Below are 15,399 nucleotides of genomic sequence, written 5' to 3' on the forward strand. Positions count from 1 at the left end.
GGTTTGTTTACACATATTTACACCTGAGTTTAGGTGGAGGGAGTGTAGACCACAGGGGCATAGTATGGGGGGCTGTGGCCCTGAGCGTGAACCAGACACCCCAGCACAGCATGGCCCGGTGCTTCCCTCTGCCCACTGAGGGCCATGCCAGCTGGTGGGGTCTCCCCTGTGTAGGCAAGGCAGGGGGCTCAGCTTAGGCCCACATGGCTCTGGTGGGGTCATTCTAGCGTCAGTGGCTAGGCTGTCACCCCACCCCCCACCTAGCACATGGCTGCCCCAGGCACCAGCAACCGATGCTATGCAACTGGTAGAGCATTATATCCCAATAGTGTCTTCTGTTGCTCTCTTCGTAGTTTCAGCCCGCTTGAGTCCAGTCTCTCAGTGCTGCCTCTCCCAACCAGCCCCACATGATGTCCTGCCCCTCCCTTCTCCTCAAAAACCCTTGCTCCAAAAGCAACTCAAGCCTGGTGTAAAAGGGCATCTTTTTTCCTGTGGTGACATCATGCCCCTCTGTAACCCTGGCAACTTTCCCCTCCCAACTCTGCTATTGTCTTTTGCTAACTAACACACAGCTAGGGGAGGAACTCCACCCTGCTCCTTGTCTGACATTGAATGTGCCACCTTTTCTCAGGGTAATGACTGCCATCAGCCGTCTTTGTTCTTTCATGGCACCTGTCAGCTGATCTCTTGAACAGGAGAACAGGCTCAGCCTGTATTCTTACACTGCACATGTTCCCTTAATACTCCAATACTCCCTTAATACTCCAGATATTAATTACATCATACCATTTGCTAAATCAAGAATTTTGAGGCATCTGGGCCCCCTCTCATACATTCCTAACAATAATTTCATCTTCCTGGGGGCTCATATCAAAGTAACTCCAGTAGCAGACACTAGGGTCACTATAAAAAGTCTTTATTTTCATACGCAACCTTTTCAGGATTTCTTGACTCTATCCACCTGATAGTGACAGAGTACACATGACTCTGTATTTTATTTATTTAGGCAGAAATTGCATTTTCATTTCCCTTCCTTTCAATCTTTTAATTAAATCTTTCAGGAAACAAAAACAAAAAGTTGTGGATGTCTGCATTTCCACCCTCGAACGAGCATCTTAGGTTCCAGGACACAGAGTGCATGCACATTCTGATCAGGCCATTTCCATTGTACTTAGGAGTGGGGAGTTTAAAATTCATGAATGTTGCAAGGGAACGGACAGCATGTCCACATTGTACAGCCTTTAACATGTGCGGAACTCTGTGATCATAGCAGCATGTAAGGTGGCAGTTTAATGATCTGCAGCTATAGCATTTATTCAAAGCTTTATGGGGGAGGCATAATTATGTAATAAAAATCCTGTTTCCCTAGTATTCTCCCTCTTCCAAATGAATAATATATTCTGCTGCAGTGGGGCTTTTTAGGACTGCCAGTGGCTAACCCCCTTTGCATTATGCTTGCTGTCAACTTCCTTCAGCAGGAGAAAGCCACAGATCACACCTCATGTGCAAGCAGCTGTTTAACCTCTGTGTGTGTGTGTGCACCTTTAACATTGATTTTGTTTTTAATATACAAGTTTTCTGATATACCAGATTTGCACAAAAGAGGCACACACAGGCACACACGTGTGATTCCAGTCCAAGAAGCCTGTGGTCAGTAGCATTTATGCACGGTGACTGTTTTGAAGATACTGCAGCAGGTAGATAAAGGAGCAAGCCCCCTACCATCAAAATAAATAAATACTTAATAATTATAATTATAATACACATCATGCACAACCTAAATTAAAGTACACATGTAGTTAGCTTTAACGCCGTAGATCCAGCTAGTACAAGACTGAAGGAGGGAGTTAAATGGGTCTGCCCAGGGCAGTTCAATGTTTAGCACAGCAATTATGTTAACTTGGGAAAATTTTGTGAAATCGGGATCTTTATGGGAAGGATGTGCAGGGGAAAATAAAATGCTGAGAGAAGGTAATGCAACAGACAGCGGACAAAAATGGGGGGGAAATTTCATGCTAAGAAATAGAAAATTTGAAAGCTGAAGCTTGTGAATGGCCCCCCACCCCCACCCCCACCCCGTGCCACTTCGGCCGCATGCTTTAAGGTTGCATGGAGCCAAAGGAATGTATCTCTAGGAAGACAAGGAGGAAAACTGGATAGAACAAGTTTTGGGCAGTGTTGCAGCTTGTGGAGGGTGGGGAGCAGCAGTTTCAGTTACAAATTCAAGCAGCAGCAGCAGCAGCAAACCCATTGCTTTTACTCTGTGTGGCAAAAAGGCTCAGTGTGGAGGAGTTAACTAGAGGCTGAGGGCTACTGAGGAAACCACAACAGCAAGCAATATTTTTAGTTTCTCAGCAGATGCACTGAAGGATTGTACATTCATGTTTACACAGAACAGGATAACTTGCCAAACTTTTGGCATGGCCAAAAGAAGCTGACATGGAAGGCAGATCAAGCTAAAACCTGAAGCGCACATTAATTGCAGTAACTGCTGAAACTGCAGCTGGTGGAATTTCTACATTCCTTGTAGGCTCTTAAGCAATTGTATGACTATAAGCCTCCTGGAATTAACTCACGTGGTGCATTAAAATAAATCTCCAATGGATTTTTGGAAAGGATGGAAAACACTACCTCCTATGATCTCATCTGTCTACAAACCCAACACTCCATCTCAAGCACAGCAGCACTGAGATTGAGGCTACAGCATCTGTAGAATGACAGCAACCCATTTCCAATGTCATGTTCTAATCCATTTGGAACATCTTGCAGGCTCAACGGATCTCATCCTGTGTTTCTAGTTCCATGAAATCAAGTTCACTGTGATGTCAGAACTGGGCTAACTATAGTTAGCACTAACCTCTAAATCATAATTTAAAGCAGGTCTACAAAGCATGCTTTGAAAGCTAGTGTTAACCATTACCTGATGGTACAGCATGTAGAACTGGACAGGGGGGGGGGGACTGTATATAAGAGGGAAGGTATTAGCCAACTGTTTGCTTCCAATAGAGCATGGGTATGCAAACGTGGGTGGAGCCTAGGGCTTGCCGATCAGAAGGTCGGTGGTTCGAATCCCCAAAACGGGGTGAGCTCCCGTTGCTCGGTCCCTGCTCCTGCCAACCTAGCAGTTCGAAAGCACGTCAAAGTGCAAGTAGATAAATAGGTACCGCTCCGGCGGGAAGGTAAACGGCATTTCCATGCACTGCTCTGGTTCACCAGAAGTGGCTTAGTCATGCTGGCCACATGACCCGGAAGCTGTACGCCGGCTCCCTCGGCCAATAAAGTGAGATGAGCGCCGCAACCCCAGAGTCGGTCACGACTGGACCTAATGGTCAGGGGTCCCTTTACCTTTACCTTATGCAAACTAAGGCCCGAGAATCGCCTTCTAAATCTAGCCCCTGGACAGTCCAGGAATCAGCATGTTTTACATGAGTAGAATGTGCCCTTTTATTTAAAATGCATCTCTGGGTTATTTGTGGGGCATAGGAATTCGTTCATCCCCCCAAAAAAACAATATAGTCCAGCCGCCCCCCCAAGGTCTGAGGGACAGTGGACCAGCCCCCTGGTGAAAAAGTTTGCTGACCCCTGCAACAGAGCCTCTGAACTGAGTCTACAGCCAGGGCAAGGCTGATAATCTCCTCTATGTCCAGAAGAGGTAGGGCCTGAACATAAACTTGACAGAAACAGAGAAAACAAAAGCGAAAGCAAAGTTTTGCAAAGGGGAATATTTATGTAAAACAACATAGTTTGTTCTCATGGCTTCTGTGAATCAAGTTACCCCATCATACTGTTAGTTAAGACAGTAATTTAACATCTAGAGTTATTTTCATTATAGTTCTCTGAGCTGCTAAGAACTGGACTGGACAATTTATCCAAACATATAATTTGGATACCAGTATACACCAAGTGAAAGAGGGAGAGAGATAGAAAGAAGCAGTTGCCTTCTTTCCCTTCAACTATTTGACACTGTGTGTCAAAGCTATTGTTGCATCACTTCAGCTATCCTGTGTATATTCCTTACTAATGGGTTTAACAGCTAAGAAACTAGTCCTTCTGCCAATATAAATGCAAGGCTATGCCTTAAAGCCTATCACTTTTATGTCAATCAGTATCTAACTTTTTATAAGTGACTTGGCAACTGTCTATTATGAGCAGTCGCTAAACATGCTTTTCAGCATGTAAGGTGCTTTCTGAAATATACTAAAGCATCCTCATCACTCAAGTCTACTTGACTCAAGGTGGGTGTTTCTGGGTGTGCAAAACGCCAGCCTTCCCAAACCTGGTGCTCTCCAGGAAGTTTTGGACTACAACATCCATCAATCTCAGCCAACACAACTCTAGTCCAAAACATCTGTACGATGCCAGGTTGGGAAAAGCTGATCAATGGACTCACTAGTTTCCAGAGCGGTAAGAGGCCACATGGTTACACGGTGACTCCATTGATGCTTGACAGGAAGTTTCCAGAGTAGGTTCTGCTTTCAATAACACTGGCTTAACTCTAAAATAATATCCAGCAATGCCAGGGGGTAAATTTAAAATTAGTGATGAAAATGTCTTAGTACCACTGCTTCCTTCAGGTGACTTCATGCACCATTTTCACAATGCGCATCTAAATATGAAATGTCATAAGAAAAGCAACACCACTTTGAAATACAATATGAGTGAAGAGGCATATAAATGCTTCAAATGCCCCCCTGGGGGGACATTTAGTTCTGTCCAGTCCCAACATACATATGATGTTGAATTTTCAGTTAATTTTCCTTGTTTCATCCGGAGTCAAAGGCTGAAATATCTGACAAAGCTTATCCCCAGCCCCTCCAAAAATCTGCTTCAGCTTTGTGTTATCTTAATCTATCAACTTAACTATTCCATCAAATCCAAAACACATTACATTGAAGTAACTCTAATTGATTTTAGTGAAATACACACCTTTGGAAATGTCTAAGTCTGCAGCCTATAAAGGTAAAGGTAAAGGGACCCCTGACCATTAGGTCCAGTCGCGGACGACTCTGGGGTTGCGGCGCTCATCTCGCTTTACTGGCCAAGGGAGCCGGTGTACAGCTTCCGGGTCATGTGGCCAGCATGACTAAGCCACTTCTGGTGAAACCAGAGCAGCACACGGAAATGCCATTTACCTTTCCGCCGGAGCAGTACCTATTTATCTACTTGCACTTTGATGTGCTTTCAAACTGCTAGGTTGGCAGGAGCAGGGACCAAGCAATGGGAGCTCACCCCATCACAGGGATTCGAACCGCCAGCCTTCTGATCGGCAAGCCCTAGGCTCTGTGGTTTAACCCACAGCACCACCCGCATCCCTGCAGCCTATACCCATTCCTAATTTCAGTGCTTTTCAGAATACTTTTAGCCAACACTAGGAAACATGTTTGTGTGCTTATATACAATGAACTTTTAACTATTGGGAAGAGGAGTTTGGATTTGATATCCCGCTTTATCACTACCCGAAGGAGTCTCAAAGCGGCTAACATTCTCCTTTCCCTTCCTCCCCCACAACAAACACTCTGTGAGGTGAGTGGGGCTGAGAGACTTCAGAGAAGTGTGACTAGCCCAAGATCACCCAGCAGCTGCATGTGGAGGAGCAGGGACACGAACCCGGTTCCCCAGATTACGAGTCTACTGCTCTTAACCACTACACCACACTGGCTCTCTGGCCAGATTCTCCAGGGTGAAAGAAGTAACTGAACACACACAGCCACACACACATACACCTACAAATCTAAACACTGACTTCATAATATTGAGGGATTCAGCCAAGCAGCTCCTTTTCCAAGGGCAAAACTGCAGCTTTCAAATTCAGTGCACAAAATACCACACTTCCCTACTTATCCCATTCTGTGTACGTTAAAAACAAATCAACTGCCTTTAAAGGTAGGCAGATGTGGCACTGGGAGGAGAAGGAGATGAGGAAAGGCAAGTATGTCAATAATTGTTCTGTCTAGAAATGGTTAAGTAAACAGCAAACACTAGCCCAGCTTATTTCATTCCAGTTTATTATTATTATTATTTTGCAAACTCAAAGTCAAGGCACCACTTCATGAGACCCAAACACTGAGGTACAGAAGCTGGAGCAGGAAGAATCTACGAACTCCCCACTCCCCGACTTGATAACTGAAGTGTATCATCACTGAATGTTCTTCTGTAATGGAGCCAAAATATGGCTACTTCCATTTCCCACACCCAAGCAGGCTTCTGTCTGAACATTCCACTCCAAACATTTCTCCAAATCAAACAGCACCATTAAATGTGAAAAGTGAGATCAATGGCAATGGTGCAAGCCCAGCTAATTTACACAATTTCTTTTGTTTTTTAAAGACACAGTGTAACTGTCTAACACAATTTGCTGGATGAAGATGCAAAACAAAATGGAAAGCTACAGAATATATTGATTTCCTGGGTTGCATTGGCCAGGTCCACACATCACAGCAAGTCATACATTATGTCTTACTGTGCATGAGCAAAATCTTGCCTGCTTCAATCTTCCCCAATTGTACAGGGAGGAATTGCTGGTTACACAGAGAGTCTTAACCATACCTAGACAGTAGGCTATGCTGTGAAATTATTATTGACTATTATGCTGTAAATGTTTATGTGCATGGTCATCTAAACCTATTTCTAAAACATTCTGTGCTATTCAGAGAATCCAGATCTGATTGAGAAATGGTATACAGATAGAAAGCAAGTCTATAAAATATTTTTGTACAGCATTAGGATTTCCTGAAGACCCAAATGTCAATGTGGTTCACCAATTTCCTTTGGTCCTTTAAGATGTGGCTTCATTTTAGAAGAGTATTTTTAATGTTTACAGGGTTATTTCATTTTGGGGGTAATATTTTCCCTTCTTCCTTTTAATAGACAATGCAGACAGGAGAGATCAACTATCCCGGCTTGTATTTAAGCACTAGCCTGGTAGCCACACGGGAAAAGAAGCTGCATAAGAACATCCTGTTCTCAGTGGCCGGACAGAGGCCAGGAGGTGAGTGAAACAGAACCTCTCTCCTTTGGCAATTCCCAGAAACTGGTATTCAAAGCATACGGATTTCAACAATGGAGGCAAAACACAGCCATCATGCAGGTGGCTGCACTAAATTCCATGTAGGCAATTGAAGGGATTGGCAGAAGAGGGATGCAGTACTCAGCCCTACCTCTGTGCCCAGCAGACTTTCAGAACAGACTGAATTCCCACCTCTCTTCTGCCAAACTCTAGCAGACTTGTTTGTCTGCATTCATTTATATTGCAGGCTAGTAACTTTAGTGAGCTCATTTACAAAAAGGTGCACTATTTTATTATCCAGATTTGGTTAAATTGTGTAAAATGGTTGCCTATTTATTTCCTGAGCCAAATTCAGTGTTAGGGACTTGCTTCTACAGACCGAGATAACTTAGGAGTCAAATACTCGAAGGAACACCTCTCCCTTTACCAGCCTGACCATGACTTGAAATCTTCTAAGGGAGTTGACTCTTTTCCAAATCTCATTGTTAGGGAAAGTGGTGATACAAGAGAAGGCCTTCTTGGTGGCAGTGCCCTCCCATAAGCAGTATGCCAGGTGCTGACATTGCTATCACTTTGGCACCTGGTCAAGACTTGTCTATTGGTGCAGGTGTTTTAAGAGCTTTACTCTTTGACCAGCTCTGCTGCAGTGTGTTTTGTTTTTAGCAGATTCTATTCTGATTGTTTTATTGTTATGTTTATATCATGTATTGCACACCCTGCTCTGGGATCTATATAAATGAAGGGCAGGCCATAAATATTTTAAGGAACAACATAAATAAAATATTGTTGTGGCTCTTTGACTAAACCTCTCCCCCCACCCCTGCCCCAATCCACTGTAGCAATGAATCCCACAGATCAAGCAGCCTCTTCCCTCAAATTTTATATATAAACATTTTCCCCTCTCAGGTTACTGGATCAACTAGATAAACTTCTTCTTGTCTCAGTGCAAGTGCTATGAATTATCACGCCCTAATGTTTTGTTTTATGCTGCACCCAATCAATTTTCTGACTGCTCCGTTCCACACAGCAATTCTAGCCCTCTAATCCTGCCGACTCCTAAAAGGCTCTTCTTCCTGAACTTCACGGCCACTGTGGCGTTAAATGCACAGCCAGAATCTGGGTCTACCTTTCCTCCCCAAAGGCTAGCGTTTAATAATTAATACAATGGCCTCCGATTCCACATTCTGAATTGAAGATATGGGAAGCCTCATTCAGACCTCCTCACAAGTTTTAATTTTCCTCAGGATAAAGTATTCCCTGTGCATACAGAGCTCCCAAATAAGAACAGCCATTGTTTATTTGTTTGTTTAAAACATTTTGCCTTGCTCTTTTGCCTAGAAAGGCTCCTGGAGTGGGTTACAATATCCATAATAAGGCAGCCTTTTCATTCATGACACAAAAGGAAAAAAGGATGGCGATAGGGGAGACACACCAGCTCAATCACCAGCTCTAAGTTAGAGTTTCAAAACCCTTCTCCCCAACATCCAGAGCATGCAAACATGCAGTTGTCTTCTGAAACCGTCATTGCATCAGCATAAAAATTACCGGTTTCATTTCCTGAAGCATCCACCGAGTTGGGTGCTTTACTCAGTTTACAAATAAGAGCAAATCTTTATGGCATCACTGTCACCACTAAGCAGTGATTTAGCAGTACCAGAGAGTGCTAAATACGGTGGTGACTAAACAAAATAAAATAAAAATTCTTCCAGTAGAGACCAACTAAGTTTGTTACTGGTAGGGAGGAAGGCAGGGAGACTAACAGTAGGGGGAGCCAAAGTCAATGACAGGCCTAGCCAACTAATTCTGCTTTTGTTGCCATACTTTTTCATATCGAGTTCAACATGGGCATCGCTCAGGTTACATTCACACCATACTTTCTAAGCGCTATGATTCTCCTAAACAGTAATGGCTTCCCCCAGAGAATTCTGGGAGCTCTCATTAGTTAAGGCACTGGAAGATGGTAGGGCACCTCTATTCCCCTTCCAGAGCTACAATTCGATGGGTGGTTTAACAATCCCTCTTCATAGGGAACTCTGGGAATTGAAGCTCTGTAAGAAGAACAGGGGTCTTCTACCAACTCTCAACACTCTTAAACTATAGCTCCCAGAAATCTTTGGGGGGAAACCACAACTATTTGAAGTGGCATCATACTACTTTAAATGTATGAATGCAGTCTTAGATTAAAGAGGAGGAAGCCGACAGTCAGTGCCACCCCATGAACTGATAGTAAGTTAGAAGGCAGGCAGATGGGGGCTCACTGGGGCAGACTGAGTTTGGTGGGGCAGGACCCCATTCATCCTAATGGACCAGACTCCACTGCAGATAGAAGGTTCTCCAGGAACCCAGAAAAATGCAGAGAAGAGGTCTAAGCAGAGTGTGGTTTTATTAAAAGAACTTTGGCATCAAAGCAAGACCTACCAAAACCTTTCATGGCTGTCAGGCAGGAAGTGAGAACTTGGGTCCTAAGCAAAACCTGGGCTTGGAATGGCTCCAGATTCTGGTATGCTAGACTGGATAGAACAGGGGTCAGCAACCTTTTTCAGCTGTGGGCCGGTCCACTGTCCCTCAGACCTTGGGGGGGGGGGACTATTTTTTTTTAATAAAAAAAGAACAAATTCCTATGCCCCACAAATAACCCAGAGATGCATTTTAAATAAAAGCACACATTCTACTCATGTAAAAACATGCTGATTCCTGGACCATCCGCAGGCCGGATTGAGAAGGCCATTGGGCCAGATCCAGCCCCTGAGCCTTAGTTTGCCTACCCCTGGGCTAGAAGAACATGGACTGGGCTCTGTGCATATTGTGGAGATGATAAGAGAGCTTGCCATTGAGGCAGACAAGCCCCAGTTTGGGCAAGAGTTCAGGGAAAGTTGGGAAGGGAGTGTGTGTAATCTTCAGGCCCCCAGGAAATTGCAGAGAAGCAGAGTATTGCTTTATTAAAATAACTTTAGAAACAAGTACTCAGAGCAGGGGTTCAGTTCAAGGGTCTTGTTCCCTTGTAAGTAAAATTCCAGTGGGGCACATGCCTATGGTAGGCATGGATGCTCTTACTGGGTTTTTTAAAAAGCTCCCAGGACTCTTTTTGGTTAAAGAGTGGGGCAGAAGTACTTTTAAAGCAAACACACACATCCTGCTGCAGGCCCCAACACAGATGGAATGGCCAGGGGTGGGGGAAATGGGGCCACGCCTGCAATCTGCATCGCCCAAAACTGTTCATTTAAAACTCCACTGCAAGATTCCATTTTAACTTGCTACTGCCAGTGTTCCTTCAGCTGAACAGTCATTCAAAACATACAGCCTTAGGGAGATGTCTCATGTTACTCATACTCTGAGTACATCCACTGAAACCAAGAAAATCCACTGCTTTCAGTGGGCCTACTCCAAATATGACTTAATTGGACGTCACCTTTAGTTTCTGTGTTAATTACCAACTTTCTCCATCTACTTCCCTTCTGCCCACCCAGAAGCACTGCAATGTGTTTTAAAGTCATGAAAATACCTAATAATAATAAAAGAAAAATATGATAAAGAAGTATAAGACTTAGGAATAAAACAAGGGAAAGCAAAAGCCCCTTTCCCAACCCTACTTCATGCTAAAGCTGAACCAGAGGAGAAACTATGTGAGCCACGTTAACCAAATAATTAAAAAAAAGCCCTCCAATTAAAGTGTTACAGTTCCTTTAAATCCCAGAACAAACGGTGCTGCTGCTCATGATCCTGGAGGATGCAGCGCAATAATTGTCACTTAGCCACTTAACTCCCTGCTGCATGGCTCAGTCACTCATTGTGGTTTATCTCTCAGCCAATTACTGCTGTCATTTGCATTTCAATGTGTACCATCAGGAGCCAGGGCAGAGGCAACAGCAGAACAGGAAATGGAAGCGCAGCAACTGGTTATTTGGGTTTGATTCAGACAACAATTTTGTGATTGGGGGACAGAGGTTTGCTCTCTAGAAATGAATTTGCCTTTGTTGTGCCTCCAGATTCCTTTCAGGCAGTCTCTGGGGTTGACTGACAAAACGGCAGTCAAATTTGTGGCGGAATGAAGCAATACAGGTTAAGTTTAGCTGTAAACCTGCTGAAGCCAATGGAAAAAATCATCTAAGGCACATTTTCATGGTAGTAAAACCACTGAACTCAGTGGGATTTACTTCCAAGTAGGCATGCATAAGATTGCCCTGAAAGACTGAAGTAGTTGAAAACTGTTCTCAAATAAAAATAAAATGATGGACTGCATATTCACATTACATTATGCTCATATCTTCCTTACAATGAGCTCAGGGTAGTGTACAAGACAATGTTGTGTCTCAACAACCCCATGAAATATGTTGGGCTGAGAGGGAGTGACCTGCCATGGTCACTCAATGAATTTCATGGCCAAGTGTCTCCTCTGCCCCAGTCCAAAAAACTAACTTCTACACAGGCTCATGCTTATTTATTTCATAAAATTTATACAGTATGCTGCTTGATTATAGGAAACCCCACATACTTGGGGAGCAATTTATGATAGGATAGTGCTTTCATTCCTCTTTGTGTATTGTCATTCAACATTTAAATTGGCTCCCACCATACATGAATATAGTATAAATAGCCCATTTTTTTTAGTTACATGAGCCTATTTCTCTTTTTATTTAAGTAATTTAAATGTAAGATTTTGTTTCCTTTGTACTTTTAAATGTGCAAGCTGAAATTCAAGCTAGCCCACTAGGCACAAATATAACCTGGAACACTGCTCTTAAAGCTTCTGCATTCACAAGGTAGAACACAGCTAAAATTTACTGCCGAATTCCAGACATCTCTGTAAACAGCCCAGATGATTCACAATATTTAGTGTTTAGGGACCAGATTCTTCTTTTACCTAGTTGACAGAAGGAACATTAATCTTCTCCTGCATCTATCAGCAAGCTCACAATGACATTCCATCACGATGTGGTCTAGCAGCAGCAAACCAAAGGGAAGGGAGGCACCCACCTATACTAGTGGCATTTCAATGTATTTTTCTCTGTTACAAAAAACAAACAAATTGGCTATCCAATTTCTGCAGTCAACATGAACCAGATGCTATACAGAACCTTCCAATTTAATAGTATCAGGTCCATTTCTTTGGCTTGGTTCATTAATGATTAGGACAATTCATTCCGAGATACAGGTATTATTAAGCACGAATGGAATATTTGCAAAACACTGATGAAGAGCAAAATAAAATGCTACCCTTCCCTACCGAAAATACGACTGGAAACTGGTCTTGCATCAGCTTAATGCAATCGCAGAAAAGTGTTACGCTCAACTGACTGTGCAGATACAAAATCCAACAAAAAAAACCCTCTAAAAGAAAAATCTGATAGAAAAACATGGATGACTACAGTTCCCTTCCTTGTGCCACATCCACTTGTCCTAAAGAAAGAAAAAGGAAGCTGTCTTATTCTAGGTCCACCTAGCTCAGTGGGTAGAGCATGAGACTCTGAATCTCAGGGTTGTGGGTTCAAGTCCCATGTTGGGCAAAAGATTCCTACACTACAGGGGGCTGGACTAGATAACCCTTGTGGTCCCTTCCAACTGTGACTGACAGCAGCTCCCCGGGCATTAGGGAGTGTCTCTCATCACTTGTTACCTGGACATTTTAAACTGGAAATACCAGGGATTGAACCTGCATGCAAAGTGTGTACTATTCCATTGAGAGATCCCACCCAATTAACCCTGGCACCATGACACAAAGTGTCCAGAAATAATAACGCCTAAAAAAGCAAGCAGCTCATGTGTGAAAATCAGTTAACTGAAGGCCAATACAAAACAGCAATCTTTTCCTGCAGCTTTTTCTTAAGGTTGGAAAACGTAGATTCAAACCATCAGCTCCCCTCCCTCTGCAACCAAGTATATTGTTTTAGAGAGTCATGAAGACCCAGGCAAAACTCTGGATTGCCCACAGGCGAAGTTACAGAGTCACTCAGTCACATCTCTCCAGACCACCCTGTTTCTATTTTAGTCCTACCTTTTAGAGAGTGTCACAGTTAACAGGAAAAAAGGTCATGTGCAAATCTTGTTCAAGCATAGAATCTATGAATTCATGGTCCTAGACTCCCGTCCCAAGGTAACATACCCAATGGGCTGTTCCACCAGGAATACCAAAAGCAGAAATAGAAGCTTTATACCTTTTTAAAGGATATAATATAAAGAGCCCTACTAGATCACTCCAAAGGCCAATTTAGTCCAGCATCCCATAGCCCACACTGGGCAGCCAGATGTCTATGGGAAGCCCACAATGATGGCTCTGCTCAAAAATCCTAGAACTGTATTGTGAACCTGCTTAAGTTTCTAATGGTCTTCAAAGACAGCCCCACATACAGGGTGTTGCAGTAACACAGTCTTCTCATGGCCACAGTCAGATCCACCTTCGCTTAAAAAAACAGGCACAGCTGACTCACCAGCCCAAACTGGGTAAAAGCACTTCTGGCCACCAGTTGTTGGTGATTCCCCCCCCCCTTTCCAAAATCTGGGCCCAGCAAGCAGCTGATTCTCAAGTCCAGAATCTAACAACACAGTGCACTGTCATCGCTGGCACTGTCTGCAAAAAGCAGGCTGCCTCCATCAGGCAGAAGGGAAATGCCGAGTGCTTGAGGTGTAAGAATAGGTGAACTTGCTTCTACAAGTTATGTATGTGCACATCTAATTGCTTCTCTCTCTGAGTAGCATGTTTGTCTGTGGTAGGGCATGAGAGGGTAGAGCAGTGCAAACACTAGAAAATTATTACTTGCTTTCAGGCCTAGTACTATTCAAAAATAGCAATATTCAGAGCACTTTCCATTAGAAATGGCTCCAAGACCCACAACTCTCTAGACTGGACTTTACCATGCTGCCCTGACTATTCCAGCTGAAGGAGAATGGCAACATCTAGCAGTTGTTGGCTACAGCCGCTTCCATAATATTCGCAACTGCAAATTACTAATGCTTCCAAGTAGGACACAGAGCCTGTGTATCCAGATCTGCCGGTCTCTCTAAAAGAAGCACACCAAAAACCTGAAAAACAAACTTCCCAATTTCACTTCTAACCTGACCTCAGCTACTCTGAAATGCACAGCTAGATGAGGCAGAAACGTGACCTACTAAGTGAGGAGTACAAAGAAAAAAGACCTAAGCAGCTTGAACAAGAGCCTGGAATGAAGATGGGAGGGAGAAGGAATGCAGGAATCATGCTAGGTGAATTTGCTGACCTTCAGAGGTTATGACAGTAACAGAGTGACATAACATGGGCTGCAGCCAAAAACAGCACAGGCAGCCTTGAGAATACTCCAAGCAATCATGCTGCTTTTGTTAATACGCCTCAGTCCAAACTGGTCACACTGCTTCACTTTTCCCAGAACACATAAAGCAGAGCAGAGGCAGCACAAAGGGCACCATACCAAGCTAGCTTCTGTTTAAGCATATAGAACACGTCACAGACACACTTATGGGCATGATTCATACATGAATATGACGGAATAACCACTGTGGATTTAGGTCTATAAGGCTAAGCTGGGGTGCTGGGTTCCTAATGCAACAAAACAGAAAATGGCAGCAAGAAAATGGCCTGCCACGTAACTCGCTGGCTTAATCATCTGGAGCTGTTCACTCTGCCGGTGGCTGTTTTGTGGGGCACATGTACCACTTCCTCTTGATTGTGCAGGTTGCTGTGGTGGGAGGGAGAGAAAATGGCGGGTGGATTGCCCTACTTTGTAGGGAGTACAATTAGTTCAGTAGTGTGTTTAGGTATGGGAAATGAAGGTTTAAATGCCCCACTTGGTCATGACACTTAATGGTTGTCCCGAGGCAAATCACCACAGCCTATCTTACAGAGTTGTTGTGAAGATAAAGGAAAACGAGAAAGCTCATTCACAGAAAGGATACTAGGAAGAATAAAAAATGGCCATTCTTGCCCTCTCAATGCCCTCTCCTCAAGAAATGAGAGGGTTGCCAACCCATGGCGCCCACGATTGCCTACAGTGAAACCCCCCAGGCAGTGGGCCCAGACTCTTTCTTTAAAAAAAAGAATGAAGGTTCAAGGTATGTCTATAGCATTCCTGAAAGAAAATTATGAAGCAAAGTGTGCAGGTTCTGATCTAAGTGATTTCTGTGAAATGAGTCAAGTTAGCTACTCCCACCTGCCACTGTTTTCAGCCAATGAGTGATTGATAAATGCTGTTTCGACACCAAGCTACAGGAATCACTGTGGTCCCAATGGGATATAAATGCAATAAATAAGCTTCCCACTTAGCTGCTTAAGAAAGCTGGAGGGGCCAGCCAAGTGGAGATGTCAGTCACCATCCTGGCATCTAGGGATCTCCACATGGTCGCAACTGGACCCACACCAGTCACAAAACCCGTGTGATGCCTGGCTCATTTCTAGCACTGTCTGA

General features: G+C 43.7%; 1 protein-coding gene and 1 non-coding gene across 2 annotated transcripts in view; one reads left to right on the plus strand and one right to left on the minus strand.

Moving 5' to 3' along the window:
• The window catches only part of MAML3 (mastermind like transcriptional coactivator 3), a 287,023-nt gene that overhangs the window by 240,449 nt on the left and 31,175 nt on the right, over window positions 1-15,399 (minus strand). The gene's annotated exons all lie outside the window — the stretch shown is intronic.
• On the plus strand, window positions 12,438-12,510 carry TRNAQ-CUG (transfer RNA glutamine (anticodon CUG)). Its single transcript has one exon. It is a non-coding gene; the product is annotated as a tRNA-Gln (tRNA).

The sequence above is a fragment of the Podarcis muralis genome, chromosome 9 (genome assembly GCF_964188315.1).
Source record: "Podarcis muralis chromosome 9, rPodMur119.hap1.1, whole genome shotgun sequence".
Classification (NCBI taxonomy): domain Eukaryota; kingdom Metazoa; phylum Chordata; class Lepidosauria; order Squamata; family Lacertidae; genus Podarcis; species Podarcis muralis.